The sequence below is a fragment of the Salvelinus namaycush genome, chromosome 26, assembly GCF_016432855.1.
Source record: "Salvelinus namaycush isolate Seneca chromosome 26, SaNama_1.0, whole genome shotgun sequence".
NCBI classification, from domain to species: Eukaryota; Metazoa; Chordata; class Actinopteri; order Salmoniformes; family Salmonidae; genus Salvelinus; species Salvelinus namaycush.
The window spans coordinates 35063099-35089406 of NC_052332.1; the positions used below are offsets into that span (position 1 = coordinate 35063099).

The following is a 26308-nucleotide window of genomic DNA, read 5'->3' on the forward strand; positions in this document are numbered from 1 at the left end:
CTGAGGAAGATGCTCCCCTCTCTCCCGCCCCTCATGGTAAACATGCATCCATCTTTGCCATGCTCCCACTGCTTCTCACAAACTAGCAGTCTGCCTGCCTCCCTCTGTGTTTCTGAAATACATTACTGATTTAAATACATGGTATTGATTTAGATGTATGTTTCATACTTTTTCTTGTCTGAAATGTTTTTATTGTGAATTTAGATGTAATTTTTTATGGTATTAGAAATGAATAAGAATCATGGAAATTGGAAGAGGTAAGATAAAGTAAAACATTAAGTTCAAAGTAGGACTTGAAAGTGTTAGGTCACACTTCACAACTAGGTGTCACTTCCTGGTCAACATCACAGTGTCATGAAGCCAGTCAGGGGGAATGACCTGTGTGTCATGGAGACAGTGAAGTCCTGGCTGACTGACTGACTGGCTGACTGTTTGGGTGACTGCCTGGCTGACTGGGTGGTTGACTGGCTGACTGGGAGACTGACTGGCTGACTGTCTGGGTGACTGGCTGACTGACTGGGTGACTGACTGGGTGGCAGGCTGGCTGGCTGACTGACTGACTGACTGACTGGGTGACTGACTGGCTGACTGACTCACTGACACACTGACTGACTGGGTGGCTGGCTGGCTGGCTGGCTGGCTGGCTGACTGGCTGACTGGCTGACTGGCTTGCTGACTGGCTGCCTCACTGGCTGACTGGCTGCTCTGCTGATTCAGTACAATGGAACAGGTGGAGGAACAAGTGTAGAGCCAATATATACATGTAATTCAATAGAACACCAGCAGTGGAAGAATTCACAGTGGATCATTTTTGTAATTCATAATTTGGGCATTTTTCCACATTTAATTCATTCTGAATGGCATACTCCATGACTATTCCAAATAAAATGTAACTCAAGAGAGAGAGATTAAATGGTTTTAAAATATGAATTTGAGTCCAAGACTGTTATTAGGGACCAGTAACAGTTTATAATTACAATAATCACTCAGATTTGTATTTTTCAATTGTGTGCAAAAGTGTTTTGTGCAATGGTATTGGTTTAATTAGGCAGGTGGCTATTTAATTTCCACAAGATTTAATGTTCAGGTTTTCAGACATGTAGTTATTTTCTATACTTTGGATACAATAAAGAGGGATACACTCCATTTTCACATGGTATATTTTATGGCACTACAGTATATTATTTATTTTAACTCAAGACACACGATCAGAGGACAACTTTATTATTAAGCTTCATTTATTGCTTATGCTTGTAACTAAATCTAGGACATCAATTTATTCATATAAATCAATTATGTGAGAATTGTTTTCAGAGCAGTGTTCTCCAAACAAGGGCAATTGTGATTTATTTTATCCACACTTCAAACATTCTGCTGTCAAAGTTTTACGTTAATCTGTTATGAACTATTGCTTGGTCGCCCAATTTTAAATGATAATGTCATCACATTTACTAATCTTTTAATTTCTAACTATATCCACACAGTTGTAGATGGAGTATTTTATTGTTGTGGTCATAAAAATAGTCTGCGGTCATTATGACCCTATGTGAAGGTTTTATCATGTGAACTGCCCTCTGTCTCCCCCCTGTGGCATCAATGAGGAGCAAGCCATTAAATTGTGCACATTAAATGGGGTGTATTTATTACACACACACCGTAACAAAACGTTTTGCACCGTAGCAACAAATGTAGTGTATTGGACAAATGTAGGTAGTTAACTCCCAATTTTGTTTCGTTTGCTTCTGTTAGCTTCCCTTTGGAACACACTAAGTGTGTGCCCTCAGGCCCGTACTCAATTACCACATACTGTATCTACAACACAAAATCTATGTGTACGTGTGTGTATAGTGCATATGTTATCATGTGTGTGTATGCATGTGTCTGCCTCTATGTTTTTGTTGCTTCACTTTGATTTGTATGTTACTACAACATGCTCTGGTACTAGACACATCAAATGGCTTCCAATGTCTTTTCAGGCTTTGAGCACTCCAAATGACATGTATGTTTACCACTCCTTATTAAAGTCATACATTATTCTCTGGTTAAACTGGAGGGTAACGAAAGTAAGACTAATGTCACCACTATCATTTAGTGCAGTCATAAGCGTGATTATCCTGTGTTTTATATATATTTCCACACTATGAGATTGGAATAACACTGTGACATTTGGAAAATTATGATAATGCATTTTTTGTTTAAGAGCTGTTTGAGGGTTTTGGGGTGGGGTTTGTGGACCGCCTAGTGACATCACCAATAACAGAGAGTTTGCCCTCATCTCTGCCAATAACAGCTCGTTTACAGGTTACACATCCCTCCCATTATAGGCTCTTCCAATTAGGTACCTCAGACGACTTCCCGACAGTCCTAACTAAAATATTGCTTAACAAATTGCATATAGCTAAGAATGATTTAGCAAATTTTTGTTTATTTTTTCCCAAAGAAAACACAGTAAGGTACTTAATTGTTACCGAGCAATGATTTGATCTTGCGATAAAAACGTCTGCTTTGGACCTTTATGCTTGATGACATGTAACATATACCCACCATAAAGGCAGCAGTATAATATGTTGGCCTCTGTCTGCATGCTGAGTAGGGAGGTGACCGTTACCCCCCACACACTGGTCTAAAACTGGTCAGGTCGGCAATCGGGGTCTGCCTCATTTCCTGTCTCTGTGTCCTCCACAGAGCAGAGCCATGACAAACGCTGCTCTGTCAGAGACAGCAGGAACATACTAACATACTAACATACTAACATACTAACCACTACTAACATCTCTCTACAGCAGTGCTATGGGGGAAATTCCATATGAATATGATCCCATACACAGTACAGGTAAATAAGTTTGAAGTGGGATCTCCAAAAAGTCATAAGTATTGAAGTACTGAATTTAGTGTCACGGTTTCTGTTATATTAACTAACGGAGGATGGAAAAGACACATACGCATTGTACACACACACACAGTATTGAACAGCTAACCTTGTGGGGACACATAATTCAGTCCCATTCAAAATCTTATTTTCCCTAACCTTAAAACTAACTCAGGTCTCTCTCTCACTCTCTCACTCTCTCACTCTCTCACTCTCTCACTCTCTCACTCTCTCACTCTCTCACTCTCTCACTCACTCACTCACTCAACATTTAGACGTTGCCTGTCCAAGGCAAATCCCTTCACTGACCCTGCATCCCCTGCGCCCACTACAAAAAAAACTGAAACTGTTGACCCTAACGGCTTCAAGAAGATTGTTGGATATTGCGGGAGTTTTTATGAACGCTTAAGAGATTACTTCCCATACACTCTCCTGAGGCACACTCCTGACTGAAGGTTTCTACCCGTATCTCACTGCAGATTGAAGGAGCTCACTCAACATCAACATCAAGGATTTCTCTCCAACTCAGAGAGGATACAGGAGCACAGATAGCTATCCTACTGTTCAATAGACAAGACACAGTGTTGAAAAAGGTGGACAGGCACTCTCCCAAGATAAGTGACGGCCATATTGTCCTTATCATATTTCTTGTTCTCTCTTTTGTTCTAACACACGACACAACAAGGGAGGTTTCACAGCTGCTTCTCTCTGTCTGCAACCAGCCCAGACCAGTTTGCAACTGCCAACCCACACATTTGTCTGTGAGACAGTACTGGTTTCTCTGCTTTCAGCATTACAAAATCCCCAACCCGGTGATGGGTGACATGCTATCCACATCCTGATCCGTCTCTCTTCTGGTATTGTCACACTCTGATTTTTTTTTCTAATAACTTGTCTCAGTGCAGCTGGGATACGTTTCCTCTGCTGTGCAGACGTCTATGCCTCAGGCAAGGCAGCTAAATGATAACAGGAGGATTTTGACAAGTGTTTTTTTCCAGACATGAGTAAGAATACTCAAACTATTTCAGTTACATTGACAAGACAGCAAACCTTTTTCCCAAGATGGATGAAAGGAAAACAGCATAAAGTGGGTTGATAACCACGACAACCACAAACGTCTATCTGTTGAAAGAGTTACTGGCCCACTATGCATATCACTCCCCTCCTGCAATGGGGGCTGGTCAATAACACATGCTTGGATTTAATTTCAACGCCACAATGGTCAAAGAAAACGTAGATACAGTACGTTACCCTACTGTTGCACAATGCACCATAAGCCACACAGAGCTCATTATATATATTGACTACAGTGGAGGCTCCTCCTCCGAGGAAGGGGAGGACCATCCTCCTCTGTGAATTTCATAAAAATAAAATTGTAAAACATTTTAAAAGTTATCCTTTTTAGATAAAACTATACTAAATATAATAGCATGTCACCAAATAATTGAAACACAAATAATTAAAACACTATTTTGCAGTAGCCTCAACAGTACTCTGTGGGGTAGAACCATGGTGTAGCCAGAGGACAGCTAGCTTCTGTCCTCCTCTGGGTACATTGACTTCAATACAAAACCTAGGAGGCTCATGGTTCTCACCCCCTTCCATAGACTTACACAGTAATTATGACGGAGGACGTTCTCCAACCTATCAGAGCTCTTGCAGCAACTGACATGTTGTCCACCCAATCAAAGGAACAGAGAATTAATCTAGTACCGAAAGCATAAGCTACAGCTAGCTATACACAGTGCAGTGCATAAAATGTGGTGAGTAGAACAAATTAATTTCTTCTAAAATTAAAGAGAAGCAAGAGAGAAATAGATTTCGTCATTTTTTTTCACTTTCACTTATTTAGCTAGCGAATGCAGCTAGCTAGTTCAGTTACTCAAACACCCAGCTCAAACAGAGGGATGCTATGTTAGCTAGCTGGCTATGACTTTCCAACACAACACTGGAACAGATTAACACATGCTCAATACTGAAAACTACAAATGTGCCTCTCAATCAGGGTTGGGGAGTAACTGATTACATGTAATCTGATTGAAAAAAAAGTACTTTTAAATTCAGAAAGGGTGTAGGCTGTGTGTAGCGGTTTGGCTTGGAAAGATTTTTTTGCCTGGTCACATACAGCTGATGTGTTGTGTGTAACAGTATAACTTTAAACCGTCCCCTCGCCCCGACACGGGCGCGAACCAGGGACCTTCTGCACACATCAACAACTGACACCCACGAAGCGTCGTTACCCATCGCTCCACAAAAGCTGCGGCCCTTGCAGAGCAAGGGGCAACACTACTAATAGGTTTCAGAACAAGTGACGTAACTGATTGAAACGCTACAAGCGCGTACCCGCTAACTAGCTAGCCATTTCACATCCGTTACATGTGCATTGAAGTCCACAAGCGAAGGGAAGAGGTGAGAGGAGGAGAGTGCATAGATGCGAGAAGGAATACAATGTGGCTGCTATGAACGTAAACTGTGTTTACGCGTGAGCTTACGTTACTGAGGTTGGGTAATCCAAAAATGACCTTGCTGATATCAATTTTGGAAAGGTAACTAGTAACTGTAAAGGATTACATTTAGAAAGTAACCTACCAAACCCTGCCCTCAATACACAGCTGCAGGACAGTTTGTCACATCAAGTACATTTAAAATTAAAATTAAAAAATATATATATACTGTTCTGAAGTATTCATGGGAATGTTGTGAGGACTGTATGCTGATGAAACTGCCAGTAAATGTGAGCCATGGAATGTTGTCCCGTAAATAGCCTTCTTCAATTCTATTCACCCTGTATGAACCTTCTATTTTTTTAAAGGAGTGGGGCAGTTCCACTCCTCATGTCTTTATTAATTTTTGATTGGATGGCACAGAGGTAGAGAGGAGTGAGTGTTCTGAAATAGCAGTATGTATTAGATGTGATCCAGAGGCAGCGGCTTAGACAGCTAGACCATCCTAGGCCATCCTAGACCATCTTAGGCAATCCTAGACCATCCTAGGCCATCCTAGACCATCTTAGGCAATCCTAGACCATCCTAGGCCATCATAGACCATCCTATACCATCCTAGGCAATCCTAGGCCATCCTAGGCCATCCTAGGCCATCAATCTCTTCTATTATAGGAGGACTATGGAGGGACAAACTGTGACATTTCAAAGTTAATACAAATCAGTGCTGGTTTCAGAATTGACTTCCCTTCTTCAAAGTCTAACATGTGATGGACATGTACCTGATCTCTGTCCTCCCCCTCAGACCCGGACGAATGGTTTGTTCCCCTGGGGCCAGGAGTAGTGATGAAGGAGGGAGAGGAAGGTACCATTCCCTGCGTGGTGTTTGACCCCGGCGTTAACGTGACACTGTATGAGCGGGGCAGCCAGGCCCATTTGGAAGGAACATATCATCCCAGTAAAGGGATCACCGCCATCCTGAAAGACAACTCCTACATCTGCCGAGGTGCCATGAACGGAGAGGAGAAGGCGTCCCAGGTGTATTATGTCTACAGCATTGTGGGTTAGGCTCTGTGTCAACACAACCCACAAAGTGAAACTTCGACCAAAAGGAAGAGTGTCTCAACAGATGTCTTAAAATGGTCTTTAAAAAGCTAGCTGTAAAATGCTTTTGAAGACCAGCCCACATGAATGTTGGGCCTGTTATGATGTCCTCTGTCTTTCTGTTTTATTTTTTCCAGTCCCCAAGTCCATGAACACCTTTATGACTCTCTTAAAGACGGTGCTGAAACAAGGCGAGGCCTTGATGGTTAATTGTACTGTAGAAAAGCAGAGATAGTTTACTTCACATCGGAGTTTCCTCGTAAAGAGGTGAGTGAACTAATGGCTGAAGGATTATATGCAGGGGCGCAACTTTCACTGTGGACCTTTCACCCCACATTCTGAAATTGCATTTTTGTCCCCCCCAGTTTTATCATTGGAGTGGACGCCTCCAAGCGGTTGGGTAGGCTGTTAAGAGTGTTTATCCGACTGGATTTTTTTTTTACTTCTAAAACCAAAGTTGTGCACCTGATTATATGTGACACATATTACCAAGCATAATCAACTCTTTTTTTTGACAATTATGCTGTTGTTAAAAGCTGTTCTTACGTCTGTTATATTTTGTTTCCATCTGAAGATAATTGAGGCATTGACAGACTTTCTACCAGGGAACCGGGAGCTCAGAATCCGCTCCTTCTTGAACATCTCCAGGGTTACTCTGGAGGACTCGGGCCAGTACACCTGCTGGGTGCAGGACACTCAGCCATGGTTAATCTCACTGTCACTGTTCTGGGTGAGCAAACGCTCTCAAAACTTTTCCAAACTCACAACATTGGCCTAGTAACACTTTTTAATTCATCAACTGAAAAAGTGGAAATACTAAGCACATTGCAATGGGGGCTCAATGGGCTTTGTGTGCTTCCGCTTTGGAAAGTCACTAACTGATTGCAGTTCTTGCCATTGACCTGTAAGGCAGTATTCTTCTATTCCAATGCCATGTTACAGAACATGGCTTAGTGAATTTGGAACCTTCCGTCAGCACCAATGTTTCAGCGACGAAGGAACGAGAGCATTGAGCTCACAGTGCAGATCGAAGCGTATCCCAAACCTCAGGTGGTATGGACCAGAGACAACACCACCCTCGCTGGGGACATGGTATCCTTGACACCAAACATGTGCATAAGACCAGGTACCCATCATACATGTCATTGACATCCCAACAGAGAAAAATATTTGATTATCATGACAATCAATGCATAAGCCCCATGATAAATACCTAGAAGCAGACACATTTCTGTTGTTCACTAACATGGACAATAAAGTTGTATTGATATTGATTGTGTTATTTTCCTTTTGACCTTTGACTTCCAGTTACCTCAGTACTCTGATCTTGGTAAGGGTCAGGATGGAACAGATGGGTCTCTACACCGTCCAGGTGGCCAATGGAGATGACGTCAAAGAGATAACCTTTGACCTGCAGGTCAAGGGTAAGATACATAAATACACAGCTGAGATATAATTATCCGCTCTGGAGCATTAGACGTGTCTACATTACAGACGGGATCAGTCATACATTTTCCTTTATTGAGTTATCACATTGGAATATAAAGGATGTTGAGTAGTTTCTTGCTAGTGATAAAACAATGGCCTATCTTTGTTTCCATACTTACTTTTCACATTCTCGTGGGATATTTCCTCTCCCTGCAGCTCCCCCGAAGATAGTAGATCTGTCTGACCAGCACATGGACCAGGGCCACGGTGTGCTCTGTGTCACAGAGGGTGTCCCCACGCCCACTGTTCACTGGTACAGCTGTGAAACCATGGGAAAGTAAGGGGGAAAAACCCTGGAAATAAATACTGACCAACACAATGAAGCATATTCAGCCTCTTCAGTTGTGTTGCGACTTTCTCCTCTCAAACTGTAGAGGGTAGTGCAGCACTAGGGCCACACTATTAGTCATAATTGTTAGACCTGTTGCTTATTTTAGGCACTCAATAGTCTATAGTTGTTTTTTCAGTCACCCAATATTTCACTGAGATAGAATGTCTCATGAACTGAACAAGCATATTTTCTAGGGTTGGGGTCAATAACATTTCAGTTCCAGTCGATTCAAGAAGTAAAATTCCAATTCTCTTCAATGAAGAAAACTTGGAATTTGGTCTGCTTTCTGAATTTACTGGAATTTAAATGGAATTGACCCCAACTCTGATATTTTTCTATCATCACCAAGATAATCCACAATTATGACCTCATCACCCAGATGCAGTCGTAAGACCACAGCATGGAAGCACTCTTCTGGCTGATCCAGACAACGTCAGCACCCAGATACAGCCGTAAGACCACAGCATGGAAGCACTCTTCTGGCTGATCCAGACAACGTCAGCACCCAGATACAGTCGTAAGACCACAGCATGGAAGCACTCTTCTGGCTGATCCAGACAACGTCAGCACCCAGATGCAGTCGTAAGACCACAGCATGGAAGCACTCTTCTGGCTGATCCAGACAACGTCAGCACCCAGATACAGTCGTAAGACCACAGCATGGAAGCACTCTTCTGGAAGATCCGGACAACGTCAGCACCCAGATACAGTCGTAAGACCACAGCATGGAAGCACTCTTCTGGCTGATCCAGACAACGTCAGCACCCAGATACAGTCGTAAGACCACAGCATGGAAGCACTCTTCTGGCTGATCCAGACAACATCAGCACCCAGATACAGTCGTAAGACCACAGCATGGAAGCACTCTTCTGGCTGATCCAGACAACGTCAGCACCCAGATGCAGTCGTAAGACCACAGCATGGAAGCACTCTTCTGGCGGATCCAGACAACGTCAGCACCCAGATACAGTCGTAAGACCACAGCATGGAAGCACTCTTCTGGCTGATCCAGACAACGTCAGCACCCAGATACAGCCGTAAGACCACAGCATGGAAGCACTCTTCTGGCTGATCCAGACAACGTCAGCACCCAGATGCAGTCGTAAGACCACAGCATGGAAGCACTCTTCTGGCTGATCCAGACAACGTCAGCACCCAGATGCAGTCGTAAGACCACAGCATGGAAGCACTCTTCTGGCTGATCCAGACAACGTCAGCACCCAGATACAGTCGTAAGACCACAGCATGGAAGCACTCTTCTGGCTGATCCGGACAACGTCAGCACCCAGATACAGTCGTAAGACCACAGCATGGAAGCACTCTTCTGGCTGATCCAGACAACGTCAGCACCCAGATGCAGTCGTAAGACCACAGCATGGAAGCACTCTTCTGGCTGATCCGGACAACGTCAGCACCCAGATACAGTCGTAAGACCACAGCATGGAAGCACTCTTCTGGCTGATCCAGACAACGTCAGCACCCAGATGAACGTGAGATACATTGAGACCTCAGGAGTCTACCAGGTCCGCAGCCTGTGTACCTTTCAGACCATGAAGAGTGTTATGTCAGTACGCTGTGAAGCCCGCAACGACAGAGGTCGCAGTGCCTGGGACATCAAACTCGTCTCCAACTGTAAGCATTGACTCAGCATGGGTTGAAGTCAAGGACTATGACACAATGAAAATAAGTATTTACAGTAACAATCAACAACTGATGTCAAATAACTTTTGATTAACTGATGAAAATACTCTGTGACTAACAGAGTACATAACATGCCATTTAGCAGATGCTTTTATCCAAATACCTATTTTACGTATCGGTGGTGCTGGGAATCAAAACCCACTACCCTGGTATTGCAAGAGCCATGTTCTACCAACTGAGCTACAGAGGACCACCTGTTGTATGAGTTCCTTCTACCTCTGTGTGTGTGTCTGCAGCTCTTTTCTCCCAGGTGGCTGTGCTGGCTGCAGTGTTAGCCCTCGTAGTCATCACTGTCATCTTCCTCTTTGCCCTCTGGAGAAAGGTGACCCCCACACAGAAACCTATCTCCAACTCCTAATACTAACATATGGGCCCTACCGTATATAGTGCTTTTCAAGGACCCAAAGTCACTTCCCATCACATTTGTCTTGATAGTGATGCTACTGTTGAAGATGAGACTGTAACATTAGGGATGATGACAATAATGGACTGGAGCCTGGCTAGTAGGTCTAAATAGCCTTCATGTGGAACTGAACTGCCACCTAAGTCACAACCTTGATGTCACAACAAACATGTGTGTGGGTGTAGGATGGCCATGTTATTCTATGTACGTTGAATCAATCTGATTCTATGTATTTACGTGGAATCAACAGCACTCTTTAATTGTCCAAGACATATCTCCCGTCGGGGACAGTTAAGTATATCATATATATAATTTATAAAACTCTGACAGGCTTTTGTCTCTGCATTCAGAAGCCCCGCTATGAGATTTGATGGAAGATGATGGAATCAGTAAGCTCAGACGGCCATGAGTGTACCTACATCGACCCTGTGCACCTGCCCTATGACTGTGAGTGGGAGGTGCCCCGAGACAGCATGGTCCTGGGTGAGGGAATATTACAACTCAGTAAATATGTTTTAGCATAATTGTGTGAATAGCGTAGCCTATATACTGTATAAATCATACTTTATTGATAGATTTGGCGTTGGCTAAGCTAACAGTGCACCTCATTTTCTGTCACACTAGGTCACGCGTTCGGTCACACCCAGTCCACCACCAAAGTGGCTGTGAAGATGCTCAAGTGTAAGTGCTTTATGCTTCACAAACAACTTCAAAACAACAAAAAATCCTAAATTTTACACGCAAACCACAGACCTATGTCCTCTTTCTCTACCACGGAATAATATTGCAACTCTGTGTGTTCTCCTATTGCCTTTGACGGACAGCCACAGCAAGAAGAAGTGAGACTCAGCCTCTGATATCTGAGCTGAAAATAATGAGTCACCTTGGGCCCCATGTAAACGTTGTGAACCTGGGACCTGTACCAAATGAGGTGGGAGCTGGGAAGCATACCACTACTTTAACCACTTCGGGTTAGATTCAATCCAACTGCCTTTATTTGTCTGTGCACCTTTTACAGGCAATGTTTTTGTGTTGGTGGAGACCGTATTCATGATAAACGCTGCATATGTCAGCTCAAATGGAAATGTTATTTAAATGTCAATCAATTGCACCATAATGCAGATCTTCCGCAGTTCAGGTTTGAATCTAGGCCTTAACATAATTACCATATGTCAGTCAAAGTGTGTGTATTAACAACTGTCCCTTTTTTCTCTGTCCTGAAGGTCCTATTTACCTAATAACTGAGTACTGTTGCTATGGCAACTTGGTTGACTACCTCCACCGCAAAAGGCACACCTTCTTGCAGTACTACACAGTTATAAAATGCAGGGATGCTGATATGTGCAGCAACAGAGCAGAAAGCGCAGTCCAAATACAAAGAAAAAGGCAAGACTGCTGCCCACCAAAATACACTCTACTGACTTCACAATCAAAGACATACTGGCGCTTACTGTTGTGCCCCTTCGTGTTTGGCAGAGAGAGCGATGGGGGTTACATGGACATGAATAAGGAGGATTCTTTCAATTATGTCCCCATGCAAGAGCTGAGAGATAACATCAAGTATGCAGACATTGAGCTATCAGTCTATGAGACAACCTACCATCAGGACAACAACCAAGGACAAGGTATAGATAGTGGAAACAATGCTAACCCTCAGCCTTTTATAGTGTGGGCCATACTAACCCTCAGCCTGATATAGTGGAAACCATGCTAACCCTCAGCCTGATATTGTCACGGCCGTTAAATGAAGTGGACCAAGGTGCAGCGTTGTACGCGTACATTTTATTTTTTATTTGAAATGACACCAACAAAACAATAAACAATACAAAACAAACCGTGACGCTTAAGGCTAAGTGCCACAAACAAAGTCAACTTCCCACAAACACAGGTGGAAAAAAGAGCTACCGAAGTATGGTTCCCAATCAGAGACAACGATAGACAGCTGTCCCTGATTGAGAACCATACCCGGCCAAAACATAGAAATAGAAAATCATAGAAACACAAAACATAGAATGCCCACCCCAACTCACGCCCTGACCAAACCAAAATAGACATAAAAAGGATCTCTAAGGTCAGGGCGTGACAGTACCCCCCCCCCCCCCCCCCCCCCCCCCCCCCCCCCCCCAAAGGTGCGGACTCCGGCCGCAAAACCTAAACCTATAGGGGAGGGTCTGGGAGGGCATCTATCTGCGGCGGCGGCTCAGGTGCGGGATGCAGACCCCGCTCCAACGCTGACTCACCCCACTTTGGTGGCACCTCTGGTGCGGGGACCCTCGCCACCGACCCCGGACTGGGGACCCTCGCCGCCGACCCCGGACTGGGGACCCTCGTTGCGGGCCCCGGACTGGGCACCCTCTCTGGAGGCTCCGGGCTGGAGGCCGTCTCTGGAGGCTCCGGGCTGGAGGCCGTCTCTGGAGTGGAGAGACACACAGGAGGCCTGGCTCTGGGAGCAGGCACTGGACTCACCAGGCTGTGGAGACATACAGGAGGCGTCTTCCTTGGCCGAGGCACCGGATACACTGGGCCGTGGAGGCGCACTGGCGGTCTCGAGCGCAGAGCTGGCACAACCCGTTCTGGCTGGATGCCCACTTCCACCCGGCAAATGTGGGATGCTGGCACCGAGCACACCGGCCTGTGAATGCTCAACCGAGACACAGTGCGCATCACCCCATAGCACGGGGCCTGACCAGTCACATGCTCGCCACGGTAAGCACGGGGAGTTGGCTCAGGTCTCCAACCTGACTCCGCCACACTCCCCATGTGCCCCCTCCCAAAAAAATTGGGGGGCTGCCTCTCGGGCTTCCTTGCCAGCCTTGTTCCCTCTAAACGCTGCCGCTCCACCTTAGCTGCCTCCAGTTCCTCCCTTGGACGGTGATACTCCCCAGCCTGCCTCCAGGGTCCCTTACCATCCAGGATCTCCTCCCATGTCCAGGAGTCCTCTCTACCACGCTGCTTGGTCCTTTGGTGGTGGGAAGTTCTGTCACGGCCGTTAAATGAAGTGGACCAAGGTGCAGCGTGGTGAGCGTACATTTTCTTTTTTATTTGAAATGACGCCGACAAAATAATAAACAATACAAAACAAACCGTGAAGCTCAAAGGCTATGTGCCCTAAACAAAGTCAACTTCCCACAAAGACAGGTGGGAAAAATAGCTACTTAAGTATGGTTCCCAATCAGAGACAACGATAGACAGCTGTCCCTGATTGAGAACCATACCCGGCCAAAACATAGAAATAGAAAATCATAGAAACACAAAACATAGAATGCCCACCCCAACTCACGCCCTGACCAAACCAAAATAGAGACATAAAAAGGATCTCTAAGGTCAGGGCGTGACAGATATATTGGGAAACATACTAACCCTCAGCCTGATATAGTGGAAACAACACTAACCCTCAGCCTGATATAGAGTGAACCATACAAAAAAATGTTTGATCACATTACTCCAGTGCTAGCCTCTACACTGGCTTCCTATTAAGGCAAGGGCTGATTTCAAGGTTTTACTGCTAATCTACAAATTATTAAATGGGCTTGCTCCTACCTATCTTTCCGATTTGGTCCTGCCGTACATACCTACACGTACGCTACGGTCACAAGACACAGGCCTCCTTACTGTCCCTAGAATTTCTAAGCAAACAGCTGGAGGCAGGGGTTTCTCCTATAGAGCTCAATTCTTATGGAATGGTCTGCCTACCCATGTGAGAGACGCAGACTGTCTCAACCTTTAAGTCCTTATTGAAGACTCATCTCTTCAGTAGGTCCTATGATTGAGTGTAGTCTGGCCCAGGGATGTGAAGGTGAATGGAAAGGCACTGGAGCAACGAACCACCCTTGTTGTCTCTGCCTGGCCGGTTCCCCTCTCTCCACTGGGATTCTCTGCCTCTAACCCTATTACGAGGGCTGAGTCACTGGCTTACTGGTGCTCTTACATGCCATCCCTAGGAGGCAAGGAGGCCGTCCCTCAGCCTGATATAGTGTGGACCATACTAACCCTCAGCCTGAGGAAACAGTGGAAACAGACTAACCCCCAGCCTGTTATAATGGAAACAGACTAACCCTCAGCCTGATATAGTGTGAACCATACTAACCTTAAGCCTGATATAGTGTTGGAAACATTTAAACTTCCCTGTCAGACAGATGGTGGGTAGACATTGTGTCTGATGTTGAAATGCTGCTGAAGAGACCAAAATAGGGAAGCCTCTCACTCCACCTTGATTTTTGACATGCAAGCGGCTTCCATAAAAGGATTGTTAATGTTTCAACCTCTTGTGTAACCAGACATTGCCTTTAAACAGTACTTTGATCAAAATCATCAGCTTGTCTCAGAGTTTGTGACTATTGTTTGTTCTCTGTTATGCTGCTCAGGCCAAGAGAGAGCAGACATGGCGTTATCTATCAGTGACTCCCCTATTCTGAGATACACTGATCTAGTGGGGTTCAGTTACCAGGTGGCTAAGGGCATGGACTTCCTGTCATCCAAGAACATATGACTCATTACAGCTGGCTTATATCCGCTTTAACAGATTGATTCACAATCCATTCTTATTAATACCGGATCATGTAATGACATTTCATGCCATGTCACATCAAACATTCATTCATTACTGATGCCACGTGGAAATGATCTTAGTGAACCCACAAGACACTTCAATAACAGCTTGTCTGAACTGTTGTCCCTGTCCTCACAGTGTGTTCACCGTGACCTGGCTGCCAGAAACGCTCTCGTCTGTGAAGGAAAGCTGGTTAAGATCTGTGACTTTGGCTTGGCCCGTGACGTCATGAACAACTCCAACTACATAGCCAAAGGCAGTGTGAGATCTTTAATATATAAATATATATATATATAAGGTATTTTACTTTATTGAACAAAGATAGAGAGGATGAGAGTCAGGAAAGATGTTGTGTCGAAGGGCAGTAGGCTGGATTTGAACCTATGCCAACAGTGTAGACGTGTGTCGGAGACTGCAGAATTCCCATCAGACCAGCTACTGTAGGCCACAAGGTAGGTTGACTTCATTTGTTTAGCTTTTATTGTAGTGTATTTGTGTACAGGCCATTTAAAGAAGACACACCTACTTATTCAAGGGTTTTTCTTTATTTTTACTATTTTCTACATTCTAGAATAACAGCGAAGACATCAAAACTATGAAATAACACATATGGAATCATGTAGTAACCAAAAAAGTGTTAAACAAATCAAAATATACACTGCTCAAAAAAATAAAGGGAACACTTAAACAACACAATGTAACTCCAAGTCAATCACACTTCTGTGAAATCAAACTGTCCACTTAGGAAGCAACACTGATTGACAATAAATTTCACATGCTGTTGTGCAAATGGAATAGACAAAAGGTGGAAATTATAGGCAATTAGCAAGACACCCCCAAAAAAGGAGTGATTCTGCAGGTGGTGACCGCAGACCACTTCTCAGTTCCTATGCTTCCTGGCTGATGTTTTGGTCACTTTTGAATGCTGGCGGTGCTCTCACTCTAGTGGTAGCATAAGACGGAGTCTACAACCCACACAAGTGGCTCAGGTAGTGCAGTTCATCCAGGATGGCACATCAATGCGAGCTGTGGCAAAAAGGTTTGCTGTGTCTGTCAGCGTAGTGTCCAGAGCATGGAGGCGCTACCAGGAGACAGGCCAGTACATCAGGAGACGTGGAGGAGGCCGTAGGAGGGCAACAACCCAGCAGCAGGACCGCTACCTCCGCCTTTGTGCAAGGAGGTGCACTGCCAGAGCCCTGCAAAATGACCTCCAGCAGGCCACAAATGTGCATGTGTCAGCATATGGTCTCACAAGGGGTCTGAGGATCTCATCTCGGTACCTAATGGCAGTCAGGCTACCTCTGGCGAGCACATGGAGGGCTGTGCGGCCCCACAAAGAAATGCCACCCCACACCATGACTGACCCATCGCCAAACCGGTCATGCTGGAGGATGTTGCAGGCAGCAGAACGTTCTCCACGGCGTCTCCAGACTCTGTCACGTCTGTCACATGTGCTCATGTGCTCAGTGTGAACCTGCTTTCATCTGTGAAGAGCACAGGGCGCCAGTGGCGAATTTGCCAATCTTGGTGTTCTCTGGCAAATGCCAAACGTCCTGCACGGTGTTGGGCTGTAAGCACAACCCCCACCTGTGGACGTCGGGCCCTCATACCACCCTCATGGAGTCTGTTTCTGACCGTTTGAGCAGACACATGCACATTTGTGGCCTGCTGGGGGTCATTTTGCAGGGATACTGGCAGTGCACCTCCTTGCACAAAGGCGGAGGTAGCGGTCCTGCTGCTGGGTTGTTGCCCTCCTACGGCCTCCTCCACATCTCCTGATGTACTGGCCTGTCTCCTGGTAGCGCCTCCATGCTCTGGACACTACGCTGACAGACACAGCAAACCTTTTTGCCACAGCTCGCATTGATGTGCCATCCTGGATGAACTGCACTACCTGAGCCACTTGTGTGGGTTGTAGACTCCGTCTCATGCTACCACTAGAGTGAGAGCACCGCCAGCATTCAAAAGTGACCAAAACATCAGCCAGGAAGCATAGGAACTGAGAAGTGGTCTGTGGTCACCACCTGCAGAATCACTCCTTTTTTGGGGGTGTCTTGCTAATTGCCTATAATTTCCACCTTTTGTCTATTCCATTTGCACAACAGCATGTGAAATTGATTGTCAATCAGTGTTGCTTCCTAAGTGGACAGTTTGATTTGACAGAAGTGTGATTGACTTGGAGTTACATTGTGTTGTTTAAGTGTTCCCTTTATTTTTTTGAGCAGTGTATTTGATATTTGATATTATTTAAAGTAGCCACCCTTTGCCTTGATGACAACTTAGCAGATTCTTGGCACTTAGTACAAATTAAGAAAAACCCTTGAATGAGTATGTCTGCCCAAACTTTTGACTTGTACTGTCACGCCCTGACCTTAGAGATCCTTTTTATGTCTCTATTTTGGTTGGTCAGGGCGTGAGTTTGGGTGGGCATTCTATGTCTGTTGTTCTATGTTGTTCTATGTTTTGTATTTCTATGTGTTTGGCCTGGTATGGTTCCCAATCAGAGGCAGCTGTCTATCGTTGTCTCTGATTGAGAACCATACTTAGGTAGCCTGTTCCCACCTGTGTTTGTGGGTAGTTGTTTTCTGTTTTGTGTGTATACCTTGTAGAACTGTTCGTTTTGTTGGTTTTTGTTCAAGTGTTTTGTATTTATTAAAAGTAATATGGACACTTACCACGCTGCACCTTGGTCCTCTTCTCCTTCTCCCGACGACGTTCGTTACAGAACTACCCACCACCAAAGGACCAAGCAGCGTGGAAGGATGGACTCCTGGACATGGGAGGAAATATTGGACGGCAAGGGACCCTGGGCACAGCCGGGAGAGTATCACCGTCCGAAAGAGGAGCTGGAGGCAGCTATAGCGGAGTGGCGACACTACGAGGAATTGGCTCGATGTAACGTGCACGAGAGGCAGCCCCAGAATTTTTGGGGGAGGGGGCACACGGGGAGATTGGCGGAGTCAGGTAGGAGACCTGAGCCAACTCCCCGTGCTTACCGTGGCGAGAGAGTGACTGTGTTATGCAGTGAAGCGTACGATGTCCCCAGTGCGCACGCATAGCCCGGTGGGCTACATCGCAGCTCCTCGAATCGGCCGGGCTAGAGTGGGCATCGAGCCAGGAGGGATGATGCCGGCTCAGCGCATCTGGCCTCCAGTGCGTCTCCTCGGCCCGGGTTATACGGCACCAGCCCTACGCACGGTGTCCCAGGTTCGTCAGCACAGCCCAGTGCGGCCTGTTCCAACTCTCCGCACTTGCCGGGCTACAGGGGGTATCCAGCCAGGACAGGTTGTGCAGGCTCGTTGCTCGAGACCTCCAGTGCGCCTCCACGGCCCAGTGCATCCGGTGCCTCGGCCAAGGACAAGGCCCCCTGCATGTCTCCCCAGCCTGGTGAGTCCTGTGCCTTCTCCCAGAGCCAGGCCTCCCGTGTGTCTCTCCACTCCAGTGATGATCCATGGCACGAAGCCTCCAGTGATGATCCATGGCACGAAGCCTCCAGTGGTGATCCATGGCACGAAGCCTCCAGTGGTGATCCATGGCACGAAGCCTCCAGTGATGATCCATGGCAAAAAGCCTCCAGTGATGATCCATGGCACGAAGCCTCCAGTGATGTTCCATGGCACGAAGCCTCCAGTGATGTTCCATGGCACGAAGCCTCCAGTGAGGATCCATGGCACGAAACCTCCAGTGGTGATCCATGGCACGAATCCTCCAGTGATGATCCATGGCAAGAAGCCTCCAGTGATGATCCATGGCACGAAACCTCCAGTGAAGAGTTATGGCACGAGGCCTCCAACGAAGGCCGTCTGTCTGGAGCAGCCAGAGTCTCCCTCCTGTCCGGAGCAGCCAGAGTCTCCCTCCTGTCCGGAGCAGCCAGAGTCTCCCTCCTGTCCGGAGCAGCCAGAGTCTCCCTCCTGTCCGGAGCAGCCAGAGTCTCCCTCCTGTCCGGAGCAGCCAGAGTCTCCCTCCTGTCCGGAGCCCGCTGCGAGGGTCCCCGGTCTGGGGTCGGCGGCGAGGGTCCCCACTCCAGAGGCGCCACCTAAGTGGGCCAAGACTAAGGTGGACCGGGGTCCACGTCCCGCACCAGAGCCGCCACCGCGGTGAAATGCCCACCCAGACCCTCCCCTATAGGTTCAGGTTTTGCGGCCGGAGTCCGCACCTTTGGGGGGGGGTACTGTCACGCCCTGACCTTAGAGATCCTTTTTATGTCTCTATTTTGGTTGGTCAGGGCGTGAGTTTGGGTGAGCATTCTATGTCTGTTGTTCTATGTTTTGTATTTCTATGTGTTTGGCCTGGTATGGTTCCCAATCATAGGCAGCTGTCTATCGTTGTCTCTGATTGAGAACCATACTTAGGTTGCCTGTTCCCACCTGTGTTTGTGGGAAGTTGTTTTCTGTTTTGTGTGTATACCTTGCAGAACTGTTAGTTTTGTCGTTTTGTTGGTTTTTGTTCAAGTGTTTCGTATTTATTAAAAGTAATATGGACACTTACCACGTTGCACCTTGGTCCTCTTCTCCTTCTCCCGACGACATTCGTTACATGTACTGTATATATTATGCCCCCCCCCCCACTTCTAAAACCAAAGTTGTGCCCCTGGTCTGTACTAAGTAATGGAGGGGAAGAAACCATCAAACAGCCATTATGTTCTGAGGTGAAAGTGATTGAAACTGAAACACAGTTTTTATAAGGAACTTCCAGAAGTGGGTTAATGTCACATACTTTGCGCAAACAATTTTTTTTACAGACTCTGCTGTCTTGTTGGTTAATTCTGTACATCCTGAATGTAAAATATGTTTTAGGTAAAAAAGCTGGCATCAAATGTTCTGAGGGTTTTTAAACACTTAAACTTCCCACTGGATTGAAGTTGTTGTTGCCAGAATGTGTTTGAGTTATGGGATATCTGGGCTGCGGACTCTTTTCAACTGAGGTTTTTTTCTTGGCTTTTTTTTTTTGGCGGAAGATCAGGAGAGGATGTGAAACAGCTTTCCCAGAGTCTTTATGGTATAGACGGTACAGGACTTTGGTCAGACTAACAAAACAATGTCAATTTGCATCACTGTACCACAAACAGAAGGCCATTTGCCACAAATACATCTGTAATTCTATATTACACCTGTCTTGGCCTAAATTGGGTTACCTAATGTCCTCTATAGCTCAATAGGTTACCTAATGTCCTCTGTAGCTCAATAGTTACCTGATGTCCTCTGTAGCTCAATAGTTACCTAATGTCCTCTGTAGCTCAATAGTTACCTAATGTCCTCTGTAGCTCAATAGTTACCTAATGTCCTCTGTAGCTCAATATGTTACCTAATGTCCTCTGTAGCTCAATAGGTTACCTAATGTCCTCTGTAGCTCAATAGTTACCTAATGTCCTCTGTAGCTCAATAGGTTACCTAATGTCCTCTGTAGCTCAATAGTTACCTAATGTCCTCTGTAGCTCAATAGTTACCTAATGTCCTCTGTAGCTCAATAGGTTACCTAATGTCCTCTGTAGCTCAATAGTTACCTAATGTCCTCTGTAGCTCAATAGTTACCTGATGTCCTCTGCAGCTCAACAGGTTACCTAATGTCCTCTGTAGCTCAATAGTTACCTAATGTCCTCTGTAGCTCAATAGTTACCTAATGTCCTCTGTAGCTCAATAGGTTACCTAATGTCCTCTGTAGCTCAATAGGTTACCTAATGTCCTCTGTAGCTCAATAGTTACCTAATGTCCTCTGTAGCTCAATAGGTTACCTAATGTCCTCTGTAGCTCAATAGGTTACCCAATGTCCTCTGTAGCTCAATAGGTTACCTAATGTCCTCTGTAGCTCAATAGGTTACCTAATGTCCTCTGTAGCTCAATAGTTACCTAATGTCCTCTGTAGCTCAATAGTTACCTAATGTCCTCTGTAGCTCAATAGGTTACCTAATGTCCTCTGTAGCTCAATAGGTTACCTAATGTCCTCTGTAGCTCAATAGGTTACCTAATGTCCTCTGTAGCTCAATAGGTTAGCTAATGTCCTCTGTAGCTCAATAGGTTACCTAATGTCCTCTGTAGCTCAATAGTTACCTAATGTCCTCTATAGCTCAATAGGTTACCTAATGTCCTCTGTAGCTCAATAGGTTACCTAATGTCCTCTGTAGCTCAATAGGTTACCTAATGTCCTCTGTAGCTCAATAGGTTACCTAATGTCCTCTGTAGCTCAATAGTTACCTAATGTCCTCTGTAGCTCAATAGTTACCTAATGTCCTCTGTAGCTCAATAGGTTACCTAATGTCCTCTGTAGCTCAATAGGTTACCCTATGTCCTCTGTAGCTCAATAGGTTACCTAATGTCCTCTGTAGCTCAATAGGTTACCTAATGTCCTCTGTAGCTCAATAGTTACCTAATGTCCTCTGTAGCTCAATAGTTACCTAATGTCCTCTGTAGCTCAATAGGTTACCTAATGTCCTCTGTAGCTCAATAGGTTACCTAATGTCCTCTGTAGCTCAATAGGTTACCTAATGTCCTCTGTAGCTCAATAGGTTACCTAATGTCCTCTGTAGCTCAATAGTTACCTAATGTCCTCTGTAGCTCAATAGTTACCTAAAGTCCTCTGTAGCTCAATAGGTTATCTAATGTCCTCTGTAGCTCAATAGGTTACCTAATGTCCTCTGTAGCTCAATAGGTTACCTAATGTCCTCTGTAGCTCAATAGGTTACCTAATGTCCTCTGTAGCTCAATAGGTTACCTAATGTCCTCTGTAGCTCAATAGTTACCTAATGTCCTCTGTAGCTCAATAGTTACCTAATGTCCTCTGTAGCTCAATAGGTTACCTAAAGTCCTCTGTAGCTCAATAGGTTACCTAAAGTCCTCTGTAGCTCAATAGGTTACCTAATGTCCTCTGTAGCTCAATAGTTACCTAATGTCCTCTGTAGCTCAATAGTTACCTAATGTCCTCTGTAGCTCAATAGGTTACCTAATGTCCTCTGTAGCTCAATAGGTTACCTAATGTCCTCTGTAGCTCAATAGGTTACCTAATGTCCTCTGTAGCTCAATAGGTTACCCAATGTCCTCTGTAGCTCAATACTTACCTAATGTCCTCTGTAGCTCAATAGGTTACCTAATGTCCTCTGTAGCTCAATAGTTACCTAATGTCCTCTGTAGCTCAATAGGTTACCTAATGTCCTCTGTAGCTCAATAGGTTACCTAATGTCCTCTGTAGCTCAATAGGTTACCTAATGTCCTCTGTAGCTCAATAGTTACCTAATGTCCTCTGTAGCTCAATAGTTACCTAATGTCCTCTGTAGCTCAATAGGTTACCTAATGTCCTCTGTAGCTCAATAGGTTACCCAATGTCCTCTGTAGCTCAATAGGTTACCTAATGTCCTCTGTAGCTCAATAGGTTACCTAATGTCCTCTGTAGCTCAATAGTTACCTAATGTCCTCTGTAGCTCAATAGTTACCTAATGTCCTCTGTAGCTCAATAGGTTACCTAATGTCCTCTGTAGCTCAATAGGTTACCTAATGTCCTCTGTAGCTCAATAGGTTACCTAATGTCCTCTGTAGCTCAATAGTTACCTAATGTCCTCTGTAGCTCAATAGGTTACCTAATGTCCTCTGTAGCTCAATAGTTACCTAATGTCCTCTGTAGCTCAATAGGTTACCTAATGTCCTCTGTAGCTCAATAGGTTACCTAATGTCCTCTGTAGCTCAATAGGTTACCTAATGTCCTCTGTAGCTCAATAGGTTACCTAATGTCCTCTGTAGCTCAATAGTTACCTAATGTCCTCTGTAGCTCAATAGTTACCTAATGTCCTCTGTAGCTCAATAGGTTACCTAAAGTCCTCTGTAGCTCAATAGGTTACCTAATGTCCTCTGTAGCTCAATAGTTACCTAATGTCCTCTGTAGCTCAATAGTTACCTAATGTCCTCTGTAGCTCAATAGGTTACCTAATGTCCTCTGTAGCTCAATAGGTTACCTAATGTCCTCTGTAGCTCAATAGGTTACCTAATGTCCTCTGTAGCTCAATAGGTTACCTAATGTCCTCTGTAGCTCAATAGGTTACCTAATGTCCTCTGTAGCTCAATAGGTTACCTAATGTCCTCTGTAGCTCAATAGGTTACCTAATGTCCTCTGTAGCTCAATAGTTACCTAATGTCCTCTGTAGCTCAATAGTTACCTAATGTCCTCTGTAGCTCAATAGGTTACCTAAAGTCCTCTGTAGCTCAATAGGTTACCTAATGTCCTCTGTAGCTCAATAGTTACCTAATGTCCTCTGTAGCTCAATAGTTACCTAATGTCCTCTGTAGCTCAATAGGTTACCTAATGTCCTCTGTAGCTCAATAGGTTACCTAATGTCCTCTGTAGCTCAATAGGTTACCTAATGTCCTCTGTAGCTCAATAGGTTACCCAATGTCCTCTGTAGCTCAATAGCTTACCTAATGTCTGCTGCAGCTCAGTGGATTACCTAACAGCATACATGACTGTACGTCGCTTTGGATTAAAGCATCTGCTAAATGGCATATATTAATGTATGTCTCTGATATTGTAGACATTCCTGCCACTGAAGTGGATGGCTCAAGAGAGTATCTTCCAGAACCTCTACAGAACCTTGAGCGATGTTTGGTCTTTTGGAATTCAGCTTTGGGAGATCAAATCAAATCAAATGTTATTAGTCTAATGCGCCGAATACAACAGGTTTAGACCTTACAGTGAAATGCTTACTTGCAAACCCCTAAACAACAATGCAGTTTAAAAAAAAATATTAAACAAATACAAATAAGAATAAGAAATAAAAGTAACAAGTAATTAAAGAGCAGGAGTAAAATAACAATTGCAAGACTATATACAGGGGGGTACCGGTACAGAGTCAATGTGCGGGGGCACCAGTTAGTCGAGGTAATTGAGGTAATATATACATATAGGTAGAGTTATTAAAGTGACTATGCATAGATGATAACAACATAGAGTAGCAGCTGTGTGAAGGAGGGGGGAATGCAAATAGTCTGGGTAGCCATTTGATTATATGTTCAGGAGTCTTATGGCTTGGGGATAGAAGCTGTTTAGAAGCCTCTTGGACCTAGACTTGGCACTCCGGTACCGCTTCCCATGCGGTAGCAGAGAGAACAGTCTATGACTAGGGTGGCTGGAGTCTTTGACAATTTTTAGGGCCTTCCTCTGACACCGCCTGGTATAGAGGTCCTAGATGGCAGGAAGCTTTGCCCCAGTGATGTACTGGGTCGTATGCACTACTCTCTGTAGTGCCTTGCGGTCGGAGGCCCGAGCAGTTGCCATACCAGGCAGTGATGCAACCAGTCAGGATGCTCTCGATGGTGCAGCTGTCAAACCTTTTGAGGATCTGAGGACCCATGCCAAATCTTTGCAGTCTCCTGAGGGGGCATAGGTTTTGATGTACCCTCTTCACGACTGTCTTGGTATGCTTGGACCATGTTAGTTTGTTGGTGATGTGGACACCAAAGAACTTGAAGCTCTCAACCTGCTCCACTACAGCCCCGTCGATGAGAATGGGGGAGTGCTCTGTCCTCTTTTTCCTGTAGTCCACAATCATCTCCTTTGTCTTGATCACGTTGAGGGAGAGGTTGTTGTCCTGGCACCACACGGCCAGGTCTCTGACCTCCTCCCTATAGGCTATCTCGTCATTGTCGGTGATCAGGCCTACCACTGTTGTGTCATCGGCAAACTTAATGATGGTGTTGGAGTAGTGCCTGTCCGTGCAGTCATGAGTGAACAGGGAGTAAAGGAGGGGACTGAGCACGCACCCCTGAGGGGCACCTGTGTTGAGGATCAGTGTGGCAGATGTGTTGTTACCTACCCTTATCACCTGAGGGCGACCCTCTTTACCCTAGGTGAATAGAATATTCTCTGCATATTACGGATGTATTTTAATTGTTTATTTATTGCAACTAGAGATCATTTATGAATACATGTCTTGATATTAGGTATGTGCCCTGTTTTTGCCTAACTTCAGGAGGAACGCCCTATCCTGACATTCCCGTGAATCAACAGTTCTACACTGCATTGAAGAGAGGCTATAGGATGCCCAAACCCACTCATGCTACAGACAAGATCTGAGGCCTCATCCGTCTCTCTTTGTCTGTAGGAATGTTTGTGGTTGTAAGTAAAACATAGGACAAGGTGACATTAACTCTGAGTTTGATTTTGTTTCTTTCAGCTATGATGTCATGTGCAAGTGTTGATGAGAAATTGGAGAAGAGGCCACAGTTCTCCTCTCTAGCTCATTCAATGGGAAACCTACTGACTAAGACTTACAGAAAGGTAAAGACAACCATGATAGATCATCCTCAATACTATGGTGATTTAATATGTTGATTTCTCATGTATATCTACAATTAGTAGATACATATAATTTCCAAACCGTCCCAGAAATACACCCAGGTGAATGAGAGCTTTCCCGAAGAGCGACCACCCAGCTGTAGTCAAAACCAAACCTAGACCAGCAGGGAACCAGTCTCCTCAGGGGATCTAGGAGGGCAGAAGACAGGAGAGACCTGGGAGGAGGCTGGCCCCTCCTAGACTGAATACATCATCGACATCCCAGATATCCATGTAGTCATAGAGGCAGAAGCAGGAGGAGGTGAGGTGCTGGACACCGCCACACAGAGTACATCAAGGTAACATAGGACGTTCTCTCCACAGAGTGTGTGTCTAATCTGTAAACCCTGTGGCTGCCAGTTTTCCACAGGAAGTGTGACTGTGTGAGTCAGGGGCAGCATTTGACGATTGCCCAATTCTGCACTGCCTCATGTCATGGCAGCTTTCCTTCAAAGCTTTTTGGATGTTGGGTTTTTGTTTCTTGCTTATTGTTATCAATAATTGGTCAGTGACACTCAGGCTTACAATAACACCGTTTTATTATTTTCCTCTGACAGTAATAAAGCCGTAATAAAGTAAAACCACTGTTTTTTTCTACCTTCCATTATTAGCATGACTGACCATAATAATACTGATACAGCCTCCCTAGTTGAGCCAGAAACCTTCCTAGAAGAGCCAGTAGGCAGCACAGAGGAAGAGGTACAGTTTAAGTCAGAAGTTTACATACACTTAGGTTGGAGTCATTAAAACTCGTTTTTCAACCACATCACAAATGACTTGTTAACAAACTATAGTTTTGACAAGTCGGTTAGGACATCTACTTTGTGCATGACACAAGTAATTTTTCCAATAATTGTTTACTGTCACGCCCTGACCGTAGAGAGCTTTTTATGTCTCTATTTTGGTTTGGTCAGGGTGTGATTTGGGTGGGCATTCTATGTTGTATGTTCTATGATTTTGCATTTCTATGTGTTGGGCCGGGTGTGGTTCTCAATCAGGGACAGCTGTCTATCGTTGTCTCTGATTGAGAACCATACTTAGGTTGCCTTTTTCCCACCTGTCTGTGTGGGTAGTTGTCCATGTTTAGTTGCCTGTGAGCACTACGTTG

The 26308-nt window shown here is 45.1% G+C and overlaps 1 pseudogene; it reads left to right on the forward strand.

Moving 5' to 3' along the window:
- Positions 1 to 241: 241 nt before the first annotated feature.
- Positions 242 to 25354, forward strand: LOC120021109 (annotated as a pseudogene).
- Positions 25355 to 26308: the final 954 nt, after the last annotated feature.